Consider the following 20,847-nt stretch of genomic DNA (forward strand, 5'->3'; position numbering starts at 1 on the left):
ATTTGTGGATTTAACAGTTGTGGTTACATACATCACACAATGCATTATAGAAAACTGGGGGAAAAAATCATATCCCAAACGGGCAGGAAAATACGATTTCAGAGCAAAAAGTATAAACACACATCACATGCCTAACCACTCTCAGGCATATTTTCTTTCCGCCACACTTCCTCCACAGGTAAATGATAACTATGTCTAGAACCCTCAATGATGATCTCTGAAGCTTGCTTGCCATGAACTCCCATGATACAATACAACAGACACAGTTTTCATGGAGACAAAGCTGCCCTATCTCCCTAGACTATAAACTTATGAAAATGGTGAGAACATACAGTCCCAGGAAATAAGGATTACTAAAATACACCAATGTAGCACAGGTCTTATTTAACAAAAATGAAAATGAACAGCACTGGGAAAGCCAAAAAGTCACTTGCTGTATCTTCAATGTGTAACCAGGATATTTTTTTATAATTTGCTTTAGTAAGCAGATGAAAACACCACCAGGGCCTTATATTATCCAATCTGATAAAGGAGTCTTTAGGAAAAAAGGAGGAGGCAAATGATTACTTAATTACATGGGGGGGGGAGGAGATAGGCAATTCAGACTAAAAATAACCCATCATTTCACCCACATTTTATTAACAAGCTCGTTTAGAACAGCATAGGGTTCTTGTTTGGAAAACAAGAAAACCAATAGTAAACTTCCCTAAGTCGACTGTAAATGACATAGGTACTAAAACTCCTCGCCTTAGTGTCTACACAGTCCAAGATTTTAAGTATTAAGTAAACTTCAGACATTGAAAAAAAATCTAATTTTTAACTAGGTTCCAACACTTGTCATTTGTAATCACCAAATTATTTTAGAGAATGTTATTAGGTAACCTAGTAAAAGGAGCATTCTTTTAAGAGCCGTTACAACCCACATTTCACATGAAACACACCATTTTCACAACCTAAATTTAATCTCGGTTGCCACTGCAAAGTGATGCCTCTTTCAGCAAATTAGGAACTTCCAAAAATACTGAACATGTTAACACATGCATGGTTTCCCTCGAGCTGCCATTTAAGATTAATAATTTCACTTGAATAAAACTCTGCTTCTGTTCAAAAAAATGACATCGGTTGCAAAGAGGAAGTTACCGAGAAACCACCCTCACAACGTGGCCTTTACACTGTCAGAAAATAATGTGACTTTGTGCCACCCAAAACTTACCAGGAAGCTGGCAATAACTTTGCCAATTCTACACTTCTGAACCCAACTTCAAAGAGGCTCTAGCAAATACCTCCTTAAGACGATAAAAGGCACTAAGTTACAAATAAACACGTCCCGGAGTGCGGCCCCGCGGCTGAGCGCCCCTCCCCCGCCGGCGCCCCCGCCCCGGACGCGCGGCCCCAACAGCCGCCCGCAGCCCCCAGCACGCCGGCCCGGGTCGCCGCGCCTGCACCGGGGACGCGCCTGGGGAGGGAAGCAGATTTCCATTGCTAACAGAATAACATGCACCGAAAAGATCCCTCTCCTCTGCTAAAAATAGGCTATAAAAGAGTCGGCCTCATGATGGCTCCTTGATTCAATTTGCTGCAAATTCTTTCCTGAAAGCCTCCCCCCACATACACACACACAAAAAGGGGGTGTAAATGCACGAAGGGTGGAAGCGGGGGAGAAGGCCGAGGTGCACATTTTCGGGGACAACAACATAATAAGGGTGAGGATCCCCGAGATCAGGAAAGGGTAGGGGGTGGGCAGGCACGTGAGCATTTCAAAGAAGCCTCAGAGAGGAAAAAGGGGGGATGGGGCACCCTAAATGCCTTCCCTGCCTTCCCCTCCCCCACCAAAACCCCAGCTCCCCAAAGGGCCAAGTTGAAAAATGCATGTTCCACTTGCGCCCATCCCCCCCCGCGGCCCGGCGCCCCCCGGGCCGCCTCCGCCCGCGCCCCCCGCCCCGGCCCACGGCCACCCCCACCCCGGGGTCCGGCCCCCAGCGCTTACCTGGAAACGGTGGCCTCCGACGCCGCTCCCCCCCGCCCGGGAATGGAGGCACAAGGAAATTCCCCTCCTCGCCGCCGCCGCCGCCGCCTCCAACCACCCCCAAAATAACCCCTCCGGGGGGTGAGAGGCAATTATAACCCCGGCGAGCTGAGGGCGCGGGGGATGGGCGCCGGGCGGGCGGGGGCGGGGAGCGCGGCGCGGGTCCCCAGGTGGCGAGCGGAGGTGCTCCCGCCGCGGGGGGAGGGGCGGGGGCGCACGCGGCCGGCGGCGGGGGGAGGCGGCGCGCGGGGGAAGGGCGCGAGCGGGGAGAGGAATTGAGGCAGAAGGTAAAAGCTGTTACTAAGGGAAAGAGCCAAACGGTTCGGAGCAGCCAACGGCTCAGACACTCAACACTGGGGAGAGAGGAATGGGGACCAGCCAGGCACAAATGAGCTCGCGAGGCCCGCGGCGGCGGCGGCCGCGCAGCAAAACAAACCCGAGCGGCCTGCGCCGGGCGGGCGCGCGGGGGAGGGGCCGGCGGGGGAGGGGCGCCGCGGACGGGGTGGGGGGGCGGGGGAGGCGGCGGCGGCGCGGCGGGGGCCTCCGCCGGCCTCGCTCCTCTCGCTCCCGCCCGCCCCGGCGGCGCTGGGGGCTGGAACTGTGCGGCGCAGTCTTTTAAAAATAAAGACCCGCAGGCGCTGCGAGGCGCCGCTGGGGCACTAGCCGCCCCGCCCCCACTGCCGCGCGCTGCCGGGTGCGGGGCGGCTTGGGTGTTGGCCGCGCGGCCCAAGGCCGGGTGGGGGCGGGGAGGCTCGCGCCGCAGCCAGCGTGGAAATGCAGGTTAACTTTCCCGGGGAGGCCCGCCAGGCTCCCGCGTGTTAGGGGGCAAGCCTGTCCCCATGGGCACCCCGGCTGCGCCGCGTGGCCGGCTGGGCACGCCACGCGGTGGGCATGTGCAGGGGAGCGCGACGCAGGCATCATATGGACATTTGTTTGTGAAAAGATGTGCACACACCTTTGTGTGCATAAATACATATGTTTCTCGGAAGCATACCTGGAAAGGGGCTTTATCTGTAATAAGCGATTTTCAAAATGTAATCCAGAGCACGGGATCTGTAGAGAAAACACACGCACACAAGAAAAGGTTTTTGATACTAAACACAAAGCTGTAATTGAAGTGTTTATGCCCAAATGTACTGTGAATCAAACATATGGTGGTATTTATCGTCTGGTGGGTCTGTTTGAAAGGTTTGGTCGATCAGTTCTCATTTCACAAAAATAAAATAATGTAACTAAATGTTTACTAAATATATACCTCTACGGCAGCATTGACAGTAGAAGTTTATCCACTTTGTGTACTTTCTGCATGTGTGTACCACATCAAAGCAGTTTATAAAGTATAACTCAGATGAGTGATAATGGGACATGATTGAGGAAAGGAGTGCAGCGGGTTGTTTTTAAAAAGGGAGGTGCCTCAGTTTTTAAAACATATGTGTTAATCTTTCTAAGGCCCTCAGAAAGCAGGGGTTGGAGGTCTTAGACCTTTGCATAAGCCTAGGACCTTTTTAAGATTTGACCTCAAAGAAACTTTTTTGTTGTTTTGTTTTGTTTCTCAGTTATTGCCGTCTTCAAAATAAAATAGTATTTTTTGCAGCCTCTTTAGGTGAGGGGTTCTGTTTTCATACTTTCGTCACAATATTTTTAAAAGGTGTATTCGTTATTTTAAAACAGTCTTTTTTCTCGATATCAAAGACCTAAATTTTCACACCGAAGAGAAAAAAAGTTCATTCCAAGTAACTTTCACACATGTGGACTCCTGGTGGCCTAAAACGCTCACTGATTAGACAGTCACTTTTTTTGGCCAGTGTCAAAGGTTCTTTCCCCTTGAGCCCTTGCTTGGGGTAGGGTGGGAGGGTGGGTTGGGGGAAAGCAGCCAGAGGCTTTTCCTGACGTTGTGGGGGGGGGGGGGGGGCACAGAGGAAAGGGAGAGAGATTGGAAACTCCCTCCCAACCACCAGAAAGAGAGTTCAAAGCATCACCACGGTTTGTCCTTAAAGCTGTTTTCATATATGAAAGAGAGAATGTTAGATTAAACAGTGTCACCTGATGGGAATTTAGATAACTGAAGGTTTCCAAAACACTGCGTTGAGTACAGGGACACAGCACAAAGAAAGCAAGGTTTGCATTTCAGTAAGATTCTAAGCTGAGGATTATTTACTGCAGAACCAGCACCTTGGCAAAGACTCTATTTCAGAAGTGATGAGTATAGTATCTTTTTTTTTAAGCTTTGATTAATGACACATGTATTTCACTAAACATAATCCTCTCTTCCATAAGTAAACTCAGTACAATTAGGGTTCATTATCTGAGCCACCCAATGAAACAAATGTATAGTCCTAGCTTGTTTTCGAAGTGTCACTTTGTGCCACCCTGCCTGGGTCTTCTCTAGGCAATAGCGACTATAAAGTCAAACCACTCTTCCAGGGAATGAAACCTCACAACTACACTGATTCCTAATAGTCATCTCCATACCAGGAGCCTCAGGCTTATCCTCCCTGAAAATGACCTCTACCTTTCTTCCGTAGGGGAGGGCCCACCTTCCTTCAGGTAAAAGGGTCCACATCTTCCAGCCGGAAATTCTTTTTTTGTTAAGTTTATCTTTTTTTTTTTTTTTTTTTTTTTTTTTAGTAATCGCTACACCCAACGTGGGGCTTGTACTCAAAATCCCTTGATCAAGAGTCACACCCTCTTCCCAGAATGAGCCAGCTAGCCGCCCCCCTAGCCTGAAATTCTTACACCCTCCACCAAGCTGCCTTCTTTCCTAATGAAGTTATTATCACAGTAATACTAATCCATGTGTTTGTTTACACCTTTGTAGTTTACAAGGTATTTCCGTGCATAAATTACTCATATAAATATCATAATAAAAATCACCAAAAGTGAGACCTGTGCCATAAACTAGTTCCAGTAAAGTACACCTCTTCTGCCATGCTAACAAAGCTTTACTTGAAGTACCTTTGGACAAAAAAAAAAGTGCTAAATGGGAAAAGCCTTGATTCCCCTCAGGAAGAAGTTTTATATGAGACCATATTTTGATCACTTTGAATTACATCCTGGAACCTATCTGAAATGACAGGGTGGCCTCAACATGAAATGTTCAGATAAGTGAGCCACCATAAAAAAGGTCACATGTATTGTCACCCCACCCTCTAATCACTCCAACATACCCAGTACACATGACCAGAGGTCTCACCAAAATTCAAGCAAGAACCAGGCACAAGAGCGAGGCACAGAGAGAGAAGTAACTATTGTTACTAATTTTCAGTGCTTTGTCCTAATCTTAAAGCTCTCCTTGTGCTTTGAATATAAATGTTAATATGTTTCTAGAAAGGAGAAATTACAGTTACTAAGAAATTTTAAAGCAAAGAGGCACATTATTAAGAAAGTTCCCTTGAACTCTTTAGCTAATTACTCAACAAAGAGAAACCTCATACCAGTAACTGTTACCAGAAGTTACATATATATTATAAAATGACTAAACAAATCTTGACTTTTTTTATTTCAGTAATATCACAGCATAGCGGGCGAGGTATGGCAAGATAGCCTAACCTTTGCTACTTTCCTTACCCAGGAAATAGAACATTTTTAAATTAAGGTGGTTTAATCCCAAGCCTACAAGATCTCTTTACTATATATGTTTTTAAAGCCACCATTTATTAAGTTGTTTACATTAGTTGATCTATGTAATTAAAGTGTTCAAAACAAACTTAATAGCATGAAAAAGATTTTTGATACCAAAAATATTATCCTGGCAACTATAACTCTTTATATTCTTACTCACCCAGGAACTCAGTGGCTTTCTGTCTGTAGCATTTACCCCCAAGCATCTTGCTGATACCCTGTGATATGTTTCTGTTTCATTTTGACTCAGTTTGTGAAATTCTTTGTCTGTGGTTCTTCCAGCTATCAGCTTTTGCCATCCGGACCGATGCACATCTCAGCCACACATCTCAAGATCTCAGCATACACACTCCTTTTCTCCATCTGTGCTTAGCATGCAACTTGTGACCTCTCCTCGTCAGTGTGAACCTTGTCACAGTTTTCCATGACTCTGTGACCTGATTTCATTACAACAATGAACTTTACTTGGGAGTCTTCATTTAAATTACAAAAGCAACACACAACCCTCTTACAAGTATTTATGCCTCTCAGATAATGGAAATAGCAGGTTGTATCCTGCCTTTGTGATTCAGTCAGAATAGAAACCCAGCCACACACAGAGCACGTTGCCATAGCCATCCCTTGCTTATACTGACCACCCTTGTGCTTCTTCAGGGCAGCACTCAACAAGACCCTGCATCATGTCGCTGGTTTTGCTATTTTCATTCATTCAACAAACATTCATTGAATGTTGAGTGTGCCAGACACTGTTCCAGAAGCTATTTACAATGAAGCAAACACAGCTTCTACCCTCATGGAATGTACATGCCAGTCCTGAGTCTGGTAAGGGATGGAAGGACAGACAGCTGTCCCAAAAACATGTCTGTAACAGGCTATAGTTTGACTTCTCTAACAAAGGTAATATAAAAATGGCTGAAGCATGATGAAGGTTTCTTCTCTTTTGTGGCCCTTCAAATGTAAGCATTCCAGAGCTGATAAGATATCAAGGATCCAGATAGCTCTGCCAACTCCACACACATCTTCTACCTGCTGACCTAAGAATACTTCCCCAGCTCCTGCCATCACATTCAGATTCCAGGCACTGGGCCAGAAAAAAAAGGAGAAATAGAGGACGAATGCCTCCCCTTCAGGGCTTGTCCTAGCAGTCGCACTTCCTACTTCCACTCATACCCCATTAGCCAGAACTGGGCACATGACCATACCTAGCTGCCAACAAGTCAGGTAAATGACAGCTACTGAGCCTCAGTACAATACGGTGGGGAGAGAGTTGGGAATGTATGTTCTTTTAGACAGGGCTTTTAGAGAAGGCTTCTCAGTTAAGGTGACATGTGATCAGAAAACTTAATGACGGGGGAGCAGAGGAATGGGCTGGGGGGTAGGGGCGCAAATATCAGCAGAAGGAGTATGCCAGGTAGAGGGAATATCAAATACAAAGGAACAGAAGCAAAATCAAGGGTGCTATATTCCTGGTATAAAAATGATGCCAGTTGACTGGCATGAAGTAAGCCAAGGAGTAGCAGGAAAATGAGCCAGGGGTCCGACGTGAAGGGCCTTTTTCTTCTTGTGAGATTGGAAAGCCACTGGAAGGTTTTGAGCAGAAAAGAGACTTGATCCCGCTTCTGTTTTAAAAAGACTACTTGACTAGGCAGAAGATCAACTGCAACTGTGCAACAGTGGAAAGGGGACATTAGTTAGGGGCCAGTGCAGAAATCCCAGTGGGGGGATGGTAGCATGGGTGATGGTGGCAGGAGTGGACCAGAAAAAGCTAAACTCTGTGTACATGTTAAACAAGAGAATCCAGATGTATTTTGTGGCATGTCAGAGAGACAGAAGAGTTAAAGGTGATTCCAAGATTTTAGACCAAACAAGTGGAAGAATGGGATTGCCATTTACTGGGATGGAAAAGGCTGGGAGAAGGGAAAGCTTATGAGAAAAATCCAGAGGTTTATTTTGGAGTTTGATGTGGCTATCAGACATCCGGTGAAAATGTTGACTAGGCAGCTAGATATACAAATCTGGTGTTCAGAAGAGGTATCAGAGCTGGAAATATAATCTGGGGAGTTGTCAGTAATGATATTTGAAATCATAGGTGGAGATACCATTGACTAGAGGATGAGTGTCGGTAAAGAGAAGTTCTCTATTCCCTTCAACTGGCTCCTGCCCCAAATGTTTTCTCTTATCATCAATGCTCCTCTGCTCTCAATGGGGTCAGAAGCCCAAACATTTTATCGTAGATGGATGTAAAGTGGCATTCTCTCTGCACAAGGGTGTTGATGGACACCGTAGATGATATTAATTGGTACCATTTATTTAGCTTGTTGCCACGCACTTGCATATTTTTTGTTTCTCACTTTCTTAAAAACCAGAAACAGTAAATACCATTATCTCAGTTTGATACATAAGGAAATCAAAGTAATGAGACCAAAGAGCTTACCTAACATCACGCTACAATGGCAAAATAAGGATTTGAACTCAAGGCTATCTGATTTCAGCGTCTGTTGTTCCACGGAGTGAAACTAAGCAGTGAAGCCCAGAAAGTGCAAGTGTTCACTGAAAGGCCCTTCAGTGAGTGAGAAGAACAGAGAAATGCAAAGTGGGAAAAAGGAGAAACTACTGGAGGGGAGGAACCATGTCTTATCACATTTATCTGACCCACCATTTCCTAGGTCAGAATCTCAGAAAATGTTTATTGAATACAGATGTGGTTGTAATCAATCAATTGGATTCACTCTTTGATACCCTTAGTGTATCTACTGATTTCACAGGAAAGATTTCTGTCCCACTTACTCCCTACCTCTCATCACCGTCACCCCTGCCACCACAGGGCAATTTGGGTCTGGAATGTTCTTGAAGATAAGTTTTGTGGGCGAAGAAGATAATATACAGTAATGCAATTTCATTTATTACAAATTTGAAAACCTGCTTTTCCTTTAAACTTTGAATTTCAAGTTGTATATCTAACTCTCCTTCTAAGGAAATGTTTACAATCTGGTTAATTAAATTCCCTTGAATTATTAAACTGCATTTATACATTTAATGTATTCAATTTTCTTTTTAAAATATTACAGTGCTCAACAAAGAATCACAAGTAGTTAAGTAATGCTTATAAATATGATAAACTAATTATAAAATATGATGAATCTTAAGTTCTCTTGACCATTGCAAAAATGTTTACAGATTTAATAAAATTCTTATATCTTTTCACTTGAAATCACTAACCTAAATCAATTACAGATCCATGTAGATGTTTTGAACTGGCATCACAAGAACAACCTGTTAGGCATTCTAAAATGTCAAATTATCTTAAACATTACAAATGTTTAAAATACCAAATACAAATATGCAGAAATTATTTCCAAACATTAAATAAAAATAATAGCGCGGTGCCTGCATGGCTCAGTCGGTTAAACACCTGACTCTTGATTTCAGCCCAGCTCATGATCTCAGGGTGGTAAGAGAGAGCTCTGCGTTGGGCTCAGCACTCAGCGTTGGGGGTGTGGGGGGAAGCCTGCCTGAGATTCTCCCCCTCTGCCCTTCCCCCAACTCACGCACATGCATGCCCATGTTCCCACTCTCTCTAAAACAAATCTTTAAAAATAAAAATAATAGTATTATGATTTGACTTTATCTCTTTACTCGATGCTTTCCTGAAGCTAAAAGAAACTGACGCAATAAGAAAACAATGCTAGTGGCCCAGGTGAGTTGGGATGCCTTTCCAGTGGGCTGAGTGGCTTATTGTCCTGAGAGGTTCTGGCTGGCGATGCAGTCATCAGGGCCGTATTTCTCACAGCTGATGAGACGTGCTGAACCCTCCTTAATGACAGCCAGTGGGAACTCCACGTTCTTGCTTAAATGGGTGGCCTTGTCATTGTTCATATCCACAGATTCTGGCTGCACTTACTTCTTCCAAATGATTGGAATCTGTACCCCCAGGGTAGATTGCCGACACACATAGCTGGAGTTAAACGATGTATCTATTAGTTCATGTTATTCCAAATTGTTTTCATTCTTTTTTCTTTTCTGGAAGGACTATAATTCTTATAGAAATTAACTTTGCACACTCTCATGTCTGTGACTGACTCTGCAGTTCTAACCACACACACACACACACACACACACACACACACACACCTTATTATAGCCATTAGAAAGTAAGCCAACTTCGCTTTAGGAGAAGAATGCCCCAACTACCCTTTGAGAGGTACAGCCTTTTTTTTTTTCTTTTTAAAAAATAGATCCTTATCATATCCTTACGTCAAGATTTCTCAAACTTGTTCCACTCATCATGGGCACACAGCCTTTGCTTTTGGGAGTAAAAGTTTCCAATATTAAGGAAGTTTGGGAAATCTCACATGTTAAATCCATTTCCTAGAGATTTGCAATGTTCATTAGCATATTAAAGACTGAGATACCTTGCAATATGAAAATCTTGTAAACTCAATGATTTTCTCTCTCTCTCTCTCTCTTTTTTTTTTTCCTAATTAAGCTCCACACCCAGCATGGAGCCCAGTGAGGGGCTTGAACTCACCACCGACCCTGAGATCAAGACTTAAGATCAAGAGTCGGCCGCCTAACCAACTGAGCCATCCCCTAGAGAATCTCTTATGTAAACACATACCTTTTAAAACTTGCCAAAGTTAGCATTCTGTGGAACACCGGTAAACTGTGTTTGGATTAAGTCAAATGTTTTTATTTTATTTCTTGATCTCTTATTTTTTTACTTTTGGGAGTTCAAAGCTCAGATATACAACCAAATGGGCTTCCTAATATTTCCCTTCCCCTAAACGTATCCCACCCAGCCACAGACAGAACTTAACAGTTGTAGCCCTTCCCTACAGGGGAAACTGCTCACCCAGGGGGTAAGGGTTGAGAGAAAATGTGTCCTGTGGCAAGTCCCCACCAGAAAGAGAAGGGAAGTCACTGAGCACCTTGTGCTCACTTCCTTCCCACAATCTTGTAAGTCACCCGTCCTCTGGGGAAAAAGGCCTGCAGAGAATTCTCCCTCGGGCACAGGCACTCCTGCACCCTTCTATAACCTTCTAATATGGCAATCCTCTTTGGGCAACACACCGGGAAGGCTATATTGCCCATTAACCAGGTTGTTATTGGAAAAAGTAAAACAAATTTGATTTTATACATATTTAGTGACAGTATAACAGCCACAGGGCTAGTTTAGAAGCCCAAGGAACCTGGTTCTAGATGCAGCTCTCCATTACAGTGTGATATTAGGTAAGGCTTCAACCAACTCAGAAACTCAGCGTTTTCATTGATAAAATAAGGACCACTTCAACAATACTGCTCAAGAGCGGATATTAAAAAAATGTATTGGGGCGCCTGGGTGGCCCAGCGGTTAAGCGTCTGCCTTCAGCTCAGGGCGTGATCCCGGCGTTCTGGGATCGAGCCCCACATCAGGCTCCTCTGCTATGAGCCAGCTTCTTCCTCTCCCACTCCCCCTGCTTGTGTTCCCTCTCTCGCTGGCTATCTCTATCTCTGTTGAATAAATAAATAAAATCTTTCTTTAAAAAAAAAAAAATGTATTAACCAGCTCTCCATGGTCATGCCAGATCATTCCACTAACTGGCAGCCTCGCAGCTCACCTCCCTCACTCAGTCCACATTTAGGGGTGCCTACCATGCGCCAGCCATTTCACAGGGCTGTTGTGTGGATCCAATTAAATAACATTTGTGAAAGCAGAACACCACCCCATACAGAAGTAAGGCATTTTTAGTCATTATCATCCTGTATAATAAAGGTATAAAGAATAAGGGAGATGGGAAGCCTCTTAAACACATTTTCACCTGTTTAACAGTCTTGCTTACCCACTGTGGGTAGCCAGACTAAGTGTGACAGCAGACAGCACTTTGAGCAAGAGCCGGAGAAAGTGGAGACCTAAGCCAAGACAAGCCGATGACACAGCCTAACCTCAGAATATCAAATAGTAGTAGGAGCTCGCACTTTACTGAGTACTTACCTGTGTGTAGGCCTTGTTCAATTGTACACAGATTAACTCATTTAATCCTAGTCGCAGACATATGAGTGAGGAACCATTATTATCCCCGGTCCACAGATGAGGAAACTGAATCACAAGCTGATTAAGAGACTTGCCTGAGGTTTCCTAGCTAGTAAACATCAGTTTCGTTTTCATCTAGGTGGATGAGTTCATGCCCTTAACCACCACTCCTGATAGCAAACAGATCTGAGCCTGGCAGGGGAGCAAACCGCTCAAGGGCTGGAGCCAGAGAGCATTATGGGTCACAAGCTGAGCTCAGAGGTCCTGGAAAACCTCTCTTAGGACCACAGGTTTTATAACTCAAGGAAGTCCCAAGGAGCAGACATCTTCACTGCTTTTGCAGAGGATATGCAAGACCCTGGCTCTCCAGAAGCTTCTGGCTGGCGGGAATGCTTGCCTCCGGGCATTAAGAACAGCAGTACAGGTCTCCCTCACTTTTCAAAGTTCATGTTACATCTGCTTTTACAAAAGGCCTACCTTCATACCCATTTTCACTAGCCAAAAGAAATCCAAAGAGATTTTTCGCTTTTAAGGCAAAGGCAAAAAGCAAAAGCCAGCATTCCCCATTTGTTGTGTAGCAACTTGTTCTCGGCAGTGCACGGCCGTAGCAGGAAGAGCGGCCCCGCCGAGCACCTTCCATGGGAACTACACTCCTGAGCGTCGAGCCGCCGTGTCACACTGTGCTGGTGAGCATCTGGGCTTTATCGCCGTTTATTTTGTGCATCCATTAGCAAGATGTGCCCTAACGTATCAGAAAAACCTCAGAGAGGTGGCTTTTTCGTGTCTGGGAATGGTCACAATTTTTTCCATACTAATTGATGTAATTGCCTCTTTGCTTGACGCCACTTCGGTTTATGAACGTTTTCACAGGAATGCTCTACTTTTGGGTAGCGAGCGGAGAACCGTGTACCCACAGCCTGAGGAGGGCCACCTCCATTCCATAGCACATAGTGGAAGCCAAGGGAAGTAAGAAGGGGGAAAAGGAGAGGAAGGAGCGGGGGAACAACTCTTCCTCCAGCTGGGAAAAGGCAGTCAGTTCAATGGGTTTGCCTTTGGGGGGGGGGGGGGGGATTAGCTCTAATTGCTGAGTAAGTAAACCTGGAGCTGAGGGCTGGGCTGGACCAGGAGTCCAAGAGGAGTGAGGGCGGAGAAAGGCAGATGGGACGGCTCCGAAGCTGGGTGGGCAAACTTTTCCTGTAATGGGCTAGGTAGTAACTTCGGTAGGCTTTGCGGACTATATTCGTTGTCGCTGTTGTTGTTTTCTGCCATATCTTTAAAAATGTATTTACCATTTGTAGCTCCAGGCTGTGGCTGGATTTGGTTGCGGGTTATACTTTTGCCGACTCCTGCTCTAAAGAAACAACCTGTAAACCTCACCATTTTCCCTGAGTCTGACCCTGCCCTCCTCTCCAGCGTTGGCCATGTAGCCCGAATGAGGGCCCGCAAGGAGCTGGAGAGACGCTCTGGTGAGGAAAAGGCATACAGTTTGGACTCGGGTGATGCTTTGTGAAATCTGAAGTATGTTCTACTGAGGAGCTTTGGGACTAACTCTTTTTGGCAATCTGAAGTTTTGCTCTGGGGATTTTCATGCCATGCTCAGCTGCACACATGAGCAACTCTGCAAGAATTCTGTTTCATGCCACATTCCATTTGGGATCTTATGCCCGAGACAATATTGCAAAGCAATGAAACTCAGTGTTACTCATTTCAGGGAAAGTGGAGGAGCAACCTTTCTCCCTCAGTACCCCAAAATGGAATATTTCAATGTATTTGGGAAGAGCCTGCCCATAGCAGGAGGAAACTGTACTTTTTTTTTTCTTTTATCTTTTTTTAAGTAATCTCTATACCCAATGTGGGGCTTGAACTTGTAACCCTGAGATCAAGAGTCGCATGCTCTACCGACTGAGCCAGCCAGGCCCCCGGAAACTATACTTCTTAGTAAATGTGACTCTCAGTTATAAAGTCTCCCTTAGCCTAGCTATACAATAAGAAAGTTCACCTATAAAAACAAGCAACTTTATATATTTGGTTATTAGAGAGACAGCTCATTGTCCTACCATCTGCCCCAAACTATCTGACACAAAACAGTCTTCTCACCTTGAACTTGAACTGCAAGTCACTAAAATGATTCTTAAATAATAACAAAGCCTTGGTTTTAAGGCAGGGAGGTGGGGAGGGGAGGGTACTTATAAAACACTTTTTGTTTCTCACCTAAGAATTGAATAGGAAACCATGGTTCCAAATAATTATTAGAACTTTCCAATACATTTAACACAAATTAATGTGTCAGAGAGACCACTTAAAATGGAATAGAGGGGAAGATTATGGTATGGGGCAATAAGTTTGCAATAGGAACATGAAGTTTGGGAAGAAAAAAATGAGAAAGCAGGGACCAAAACAAATGCCCAGTAGGAAAGTTTCTTTCACCATGACTTAGAGGCCCGAGAAGAGCCACCGACTGGGCAGGAAAGTCTTGGAAACAGTTTTACCTATTCCACAAAGCCCGACTTAACGACAGCTGTAGGAAAGACCTACTGAACTTATTGCAGTTTGCCTTCCCTGGGCAGCCCTTTGAGATCTTCCTGATAAGGGTTCCTGTGTTGACCAAGGCATGCCTCCTAGACTACATATTAACCAAGAAGAAGTAGTAAGAGAATTGCCCCACAACAAATTTTAGGAACTTGATCCTTGGAGGTTTAAACTGATCAACAATGATCTACTTGGAGTGGTCTAGGTAAATTAATACTTGGAAGCTTTGAGATAAATTTTATCTTAGAGATCTCTTTAAATCTTATGAATTGATTAAATATACTTAAATAGAGAGACCAAGTAGCAGTATCTCTTATTCGCAATAAACTCCTAACTCCCTGCTTCCTTTCTACTTTCCTCCAAAATGTTTGCACAAAGCAGCTTAAAAACCTTGAATGCCCAAACTTCTCTGAAGCCCAGATGCATGCATCCTTCTGGCCCTGGGCTCTGTGTGGCAGCCACATTGAGCTATGCTCCCTCCCACCACAAATTTTCACAAATTTTGGGGACCTCTCTCTTCCCCCATGCTGCATCTCTTGTCCTTAGTTAACCCAGTACTTCTACTCCTCCTCCAGATCTCAGTTCAAGCATCACTTTCTTGGGAAAACTTTCCTGACCTCTGGACAAGATCAAATCTCCCTATTATTCAAATGGTCTCTTCACACCAAGTTTCTGTCCCTTTACAGTGCTTATCACAATGGCCATTTTGTATGTATCTATCTGATTATTTGATTTACAGTCTGTCTCATCCACTAGACCATGGGCTTCTTGATGGCAAAGATTATGCTTGTTTAATTTATTAATGTACAAGGCACAGAGTAACCATTCAGGGTGAGCTTTCATTATATACATCTGGAACAGTAGACCAATGCTTTGTTTGGAGTCTTTGGAATGTTATCTACAAGTTTACTACTTACAAAATTGACACACACAAAAATTAACCAATGCATAAGTATGATGCCAAAGTACTCAGTCAAATTAATAGAAACACAAAAAAAGCTATTAGATAAACCTGGTATATTGCTCTGAAGAGTCAGTTTATTCATGGAGTACTGTGGGGGGTCATTTTTATAGCGTAACAAAGAGAAATTATAAAATCGTAAGATAAAAGAAAATTTAAAGACCTTTGAGCTGTAGGCAGAGCACTTAGGGCATGCTCTTCAGACTTACCCTACCCCCATTCTCAACCAGCCTATAGGGGCACAAGTTCCACCATTAAGTATAGCATAGTGGGAATGTTGAAAAATGCTTAAGAAAGAAGATTATAAAACGCATCCTAAATATGGAAAAAGGATTCCCTTTTCTCTAATCTTATTAAAATGTGATATTAGAATATTAATAATAAGTAATATCCATGTCCACAGCCTAGCCATTTCTTAAGCCTAAATCAGAATGTGGTAAAACATTGTTTTCTAAAGTGCATACTCTCAGCTTAAAATATATATATATATATATATATATATACATACACATATATATATCTCCCTGATTTGTAGAGGAAATATTTGAGCTAGTAGACTGTTACAGAAATCCCAGTATTATCATAGACAGATCGGCCTTGAGTCTAATAAACACCTTAAATGAGCTGCCCAGCTTGATTTGATGTAAAACAGGGACCTAATAACATATAAGCAAAAGTGTATAAAAGGTCCACTATAACCAAAAATTTAATAAGTGGTATTTCATTATTTTTCATGGATGTGTGCCAGAGAAATTGGAAAATGCCAAGAAAAGCAGGACTGGTATTTAGGGCTCTGGACAGCTTTGGATTTGAATTTAAGTTTTTGACCTGAAAGCTCCTCAAAACGTGTGCGTTGAGAACGATGCTGATATCTGGAACAGACATCCCAATCAACACACACACACACACACACACACACTCACACACATAAGTGAGGAAGGAAAAGAAGAGTTTAGGGAACAGATTAGGGATTCTTATATGTGAAGATTATTTTCTTTAACCATGGTCCTGTGATTCAGCATTCATAAAATAAATCATTTACAGTTTGAACACAATAACATCAGGTTCCTGCAGAGCTGTAGAAAATGACTTGTGGGAGCTAGTAAGAAATAGGGAATGGAACAAGTGTATGGGGCCTTGTTCTACTCCAAGGGGTTGACAATCCTTAGAAGGCTTATAACCCACTGTTTATGACTCATTCCCTTCCACCCACACTTCCTCTCCAGGCTGTTAATGCCACTTTGGACTTCTTATGTTATCTCAGGTTTTTAATGCCACTGCTTCGTACTGTTCTCCAATCAACTACCTTCTTTGTTTATGGGGACCCTGCGAAAGACTGGCTAAGACATGGGGGACCAGGGCATTTGTCACCCAAACTGATCTGGGTTCTCCTAAGTGACTAATTATTTGGTCATCATGGATGTACCAATTCTCTCCGCTGGCCTTGCGTGCCGCAATCCCGCCTGGTCTCAGCCGCCTCAAAGCAAACTTCTAGCTAGGTGCAGGCTATGCTCTCTCCTCCAAACAATCAGGGCATGGCAGAATTTGAAATTTGTCTTGATTGTTCCCAATTTGAATATTCTCAGATCTATCCAGTGGTACCAACTTCAGCTACATTTCATCCCAAGCCCCCAGTAGGGAAGGCAGGCCACCAACCCACCTTCCCCCTGCATAGGTCCTTGGATCACAGCACTCCTCCTGGCCTTGCAGCAGTCCAGGACATAAGCACAGGGTAGGTGGAAGCCCCGACATGTATCCCAACCATTAGGCTGAAACTGACTTCTCAACTAGATCTTGCCAATCCATTTTCCTGGAGGCACAGCTTTATTGTATCCCTTCCGGGGCAGTTATCTCAGCAGACCAACTTTCTCTGACCTGCACTGCTTAACTTCCGTCCTTATTCTCCCTCCAACTCTGCCCTCCCACTTCCTCTTCCAGATGTCACCGAACCTGCAGTTCCTCTGTTTGGGCATCAGCTTGGGTTTTCAGCCCCGACTTGAGTCCCTTGCCCGAGTCCGCTTTGAGCCGAGAGGGTGCTAGGTGCCTACTAACCTTTCCTTCACCTCCTGTCACTCTAGCCCTTTGCCTCCACAAGCCCTTCCATTTATGTGTGTACGTGTGCGCACACACACACACACACACACACTCTCTCTCTCTCTCTCTCTCTCTCTCTCTCTCCTTCTGTCTTCTTTCTGTCTTCCTCTCTCTCTCTGCTGAGGAAATATCCAGATCACTTGTAGAATGGCTTGGGTACGAAGATTTCCCGATTGTCCATGGAATGGTAATGGCAATTTTATCCTCACAGACAGCTCCAGGGAAGGATGTAAAAAGCTAGGTAGCAAAAGGCAGACTTGCCTTCCACCATCATCCATAGAACTCTCCCCACATTCCCAACTTCCTGACTTCTACCCATCCCAAATCTCTTTAACACTGGGCAGTTCTACTCACAAGTATGAAAAAAGGCCACTTCCTCTGAACAGGAAAGAAACCTAATCTCTTCCTCATGTGACTCCCTTCCCCTCAAACTCCTACCCAGGCTCCCTCACCCCATCTCCCAGAACAGTTCCTTGTCATTCCAGTGACTGGCTCCAATGCCTTGGGGGGGGGGGATCCTGTGTTTACCACACAATATTCCTAAATGCCACCTTCATGGGAAGAATCTTCCAGCAGACTCTAAGCCTTATTAGACACTGAAATGAGTTATGGAAGAAGGTTTAGATTCTCACTCCCGGGAGGTCTTTAAGAGCAGGATGGATTCTCCCCTGTCTGGGGTGATTATGTGGGATACCGCTAGTCAGCTAAGGGAATAGATCAGCTCATCGTCAACAAATACTATTTATTAAGCTCCTGGGCATTCGCGATACTGTGCTAGACTCCGTGTATATTAAAAGATACTTTAAAAGACACAGCTCCTACACTCAAGGTTTTAACTAATGAAATAAAAAGTTCATATAGGCTACAAATAATATAATGAAGATCAACAGTTCCTTAAGTTTCAAAGAATGTAGGTTTCTTGTTTTCTTTCCTTTTCTTATACGCCTTAGGTTGGGTTTGGGACTAGGCCCAGCAAGATTTTGCAGCGAGCAAATTTTTCTAGCTCATATTTTCCAGGAGCTTGTGAATGATGCAGAATGTGAGCAGATATCAGAAGAATTAAGTGGGGCAGAAAGCACAAAGTGGCTTCGGTTCTATCATGCAGAAAGCAAGAGGCTGCTGGGTTTGATCTCAAAGGATTCTTCACTTTCTAACACCCTGGGATTCTAGGTCAAGGAGTAATTAGGGTCAAGGGGAAAAAAGGAACTAGAAGGCAGTAGGAGGAGAGCAAATTGTTGAATATTTTCCATCAGAGCCATAAAATAATATTGTCCAGGGATCTATCTGAGGTCAGATTTTCAGCAGACCAGTAAGGAGAGCCACAGGACCATGGGAATGCCCTCTGTCTAGAAGTACACATTTATGTGCAGGTGTAGGACCATCCCACTCCCTTTAGCAAAGTGCCAAGGATGTGGCCCTACACGCTGCAGTCTCAGATCCACGCTGTCCAAAATATCCAGAGCCCGGAAGGGCCACATCGAAGTCGCATTTATACATTCATTCCCAGAAGAAAGTCTTTCTGGACTACCTTTTTGTCCTCCTCATTCATGAGAGCAGGGCCACTGAGTGACTCAGCCAGCTTCCGCAGGTCCCTTGTGCTCCCTCTGGGTGGACCAGTTAGAATTAGATACACCTTCCTGCACTGGGACCTTGCAGGGTGCTAGGGTGCAGGGTGTGGCCAGAGGCCAGCCTAGGCATTAACCCCCAGTCATGCTGCCGGTGCTCAGCCCTACCTAACAACACAGCAGCCCTCAAAGCAATGAGAAGAGTTTGAAATATTCTACAAATGTGTGTCTCTGTACCAAGCAAATAACCGATTCAACGTGCCTTGTGATTTTTCTCTAATTTCTCTGCATCTGGAGAAATGTGAATCGACCAGATTTTATCGTTGTTTATTTCTGAACATATTCCTTTCTTTTTGCCACTAAACGAACAGCATGGACAACTTTTCCCTCAATTTTCAGGCGAGCTAGTGTTGTGTATGCTAAAAGTTGTTGTAATGTAAACTCCATGTTCAGTTTATTGGGTATTTTCCCCTTCCAGGAATATGCAAGATCTAGGGTGTCGTTAGTTATGTGGCTCTCTCAATTCAGTGAAGATCTTTGGCTGAAACCACCTCTTGTCTCTGGTATCTTAACCAAAGCCTGTGAACCTCAAGACATGTTTCCTAGACTACTCATATCTAGTGACTTCATTGGCTTTATTATTTATAACTAAAACATGTAAGCTGAATTTACACAGGTAAAAAAATGTGAAGCGTAATTTAGTTTTCCAATAATTTAGTCAAGGATTAACGCTATAATGAAGAAAGTGAGTAATTAGCTTATTTCATTGAAACTAGAAAAAATATATATATATATATATGCCCAAATTGATCAGTATATAATTGGTCAAGTCGGCAGTATTATTTAGTCAACCATTTAAACTATTATATAATTCATTAAAAGTTTAAGGTAAAACTTTTATGTTGTAATTTTATCTACTTAACATTTTAGGCTTTCAATGCATTGCGCAACTGTTATTTTCACATTTAAAGAGTTGATCTTTTTTTTTTTAACATGTAAGTTCTCTTACGATGCTAAGATAAAGATTTTTTACATATTCTGTCATTAAGGAGTTGTGTTTTAAGTGCTCCTGACAATTTAGGAGAAATATTTTTAAAAATTTAGAAGGACTGATAATGGTCATTCATTCAAGGAATGAGTTCTCCTACTAGAAGCTCAGCAGATATTCCAGTTTCAAAGGTGGAACTAATTTTACTCCTTTGTAGTCAGTTGTTAAAGTTGGCTAGTTTTAGGGGCCAAATCCACGCAAATGAACTCTTGGTGTTCTTGAATATACGTGGGAGAGAGCAGAAGAGAGTAAAGCCTCCTTTGGTCTTACTAGGCCCCTGGGATCACGCTGATTCAATAAATGAGAGAGGAGTGGGGCTGGAGCTGGCTTCCTCACGAGCTGTGTGGCTTTGAACAATTTACTTAACCAGGATAAACATTTAGTCTATTTGTTAACTGAGGATAATATCTACCTGGCAGAGCATTTGTAAATATTTTAAATATTATATATAAATGATTAATCATATTGCTGTTCACAGTAGATGTTCAATAAATGGTAGCTATGCATTTGAGCACTTGCCTGGTTTTCCTCCATCCACAGACTATAACTTCCTTGAGAATAAGAATTATGGAGAGTTGAAATCACAGGACCTAGGGTGACCTGGGCCCTTTCTTCTCTGACTCCACATCCATTGTGCAACTTGTCTCTCTCTCTTTTGGTTAGAATTAAATACGAAATAGTGGTTCATCTGGTTATTTCCTTTACCCTATCAGAGGTGAAATTCTCAGAAAGACAAATTACTAATTTATCAGATGCTTTGCTCTTAGCAGCAAGACCTCCAAAAGATATCCTGAGAGCTGAAACCCCTTTACTACTATACCTTGCTTGTGCCCATTTTACATTTCATTGAGGGAATGTGAAGCTACAACATTTATGTTGTTAAGGCAAATATCGTATTATTGAGATAGCACAGGCATAAAGTGTCAGCTTTCTCCGTTCTATTCCCTTTCTGGAATTCTCCCTTAGACTCAGATTCCAGTGTTCAAAATCCTT

The 20,847-nt window shown here is 43.6% G+C and overlaps 1 protein-coding gene across 2 annotated transcripts in view; it reads right to left on the reverse strand.

The window, feature by feature from the left end:
- The window catches only part of TBL1XR1 (TBL1X/Y related 1), a 171,030-nt gene extending 165,049 nt beyond the window's left edge, over window positions 1-5,981 (reverse strand). Inside the window, exons 1-2 of one of the 2 annotated variants that reach the window (XM_057306827.1) lie at window positions 5,808-5,981; window positions 3,021-3,079 (exon numbers count right to left, since the gene is read on the reverse strand). The gene's annotated coding sequence lies outside the window, so the exon portion shown is untranslated. Of the gene's footprint in view, window positions 1-1,987; window positions 2,225-3,020; window positions 3,080-5,807 lie in introns of those variants that run through there. The other variant, XM_026498416.4, reaches the window with a different exon arrangement.
- Window positions 5,982-20,847: the final 14,866 nt, after the last annotated feature.

The sequence above is a fragment of the Ursus arctos genome, unplaced genomic scaffold (genome assembly GCF_023065955.2).
Source record: "Ursus arctos isolate Adak ecotype North America unplaced genomic scaffold, UrsArc2.0 scaffold_4, whole genome shotgun sequence".
Classification (NCBI taxonomy): Eukaryota; Metazoa; Chordata; class Mammalia; order Carnivora; family Ursidae; genus Ursus; species Ursus arctos.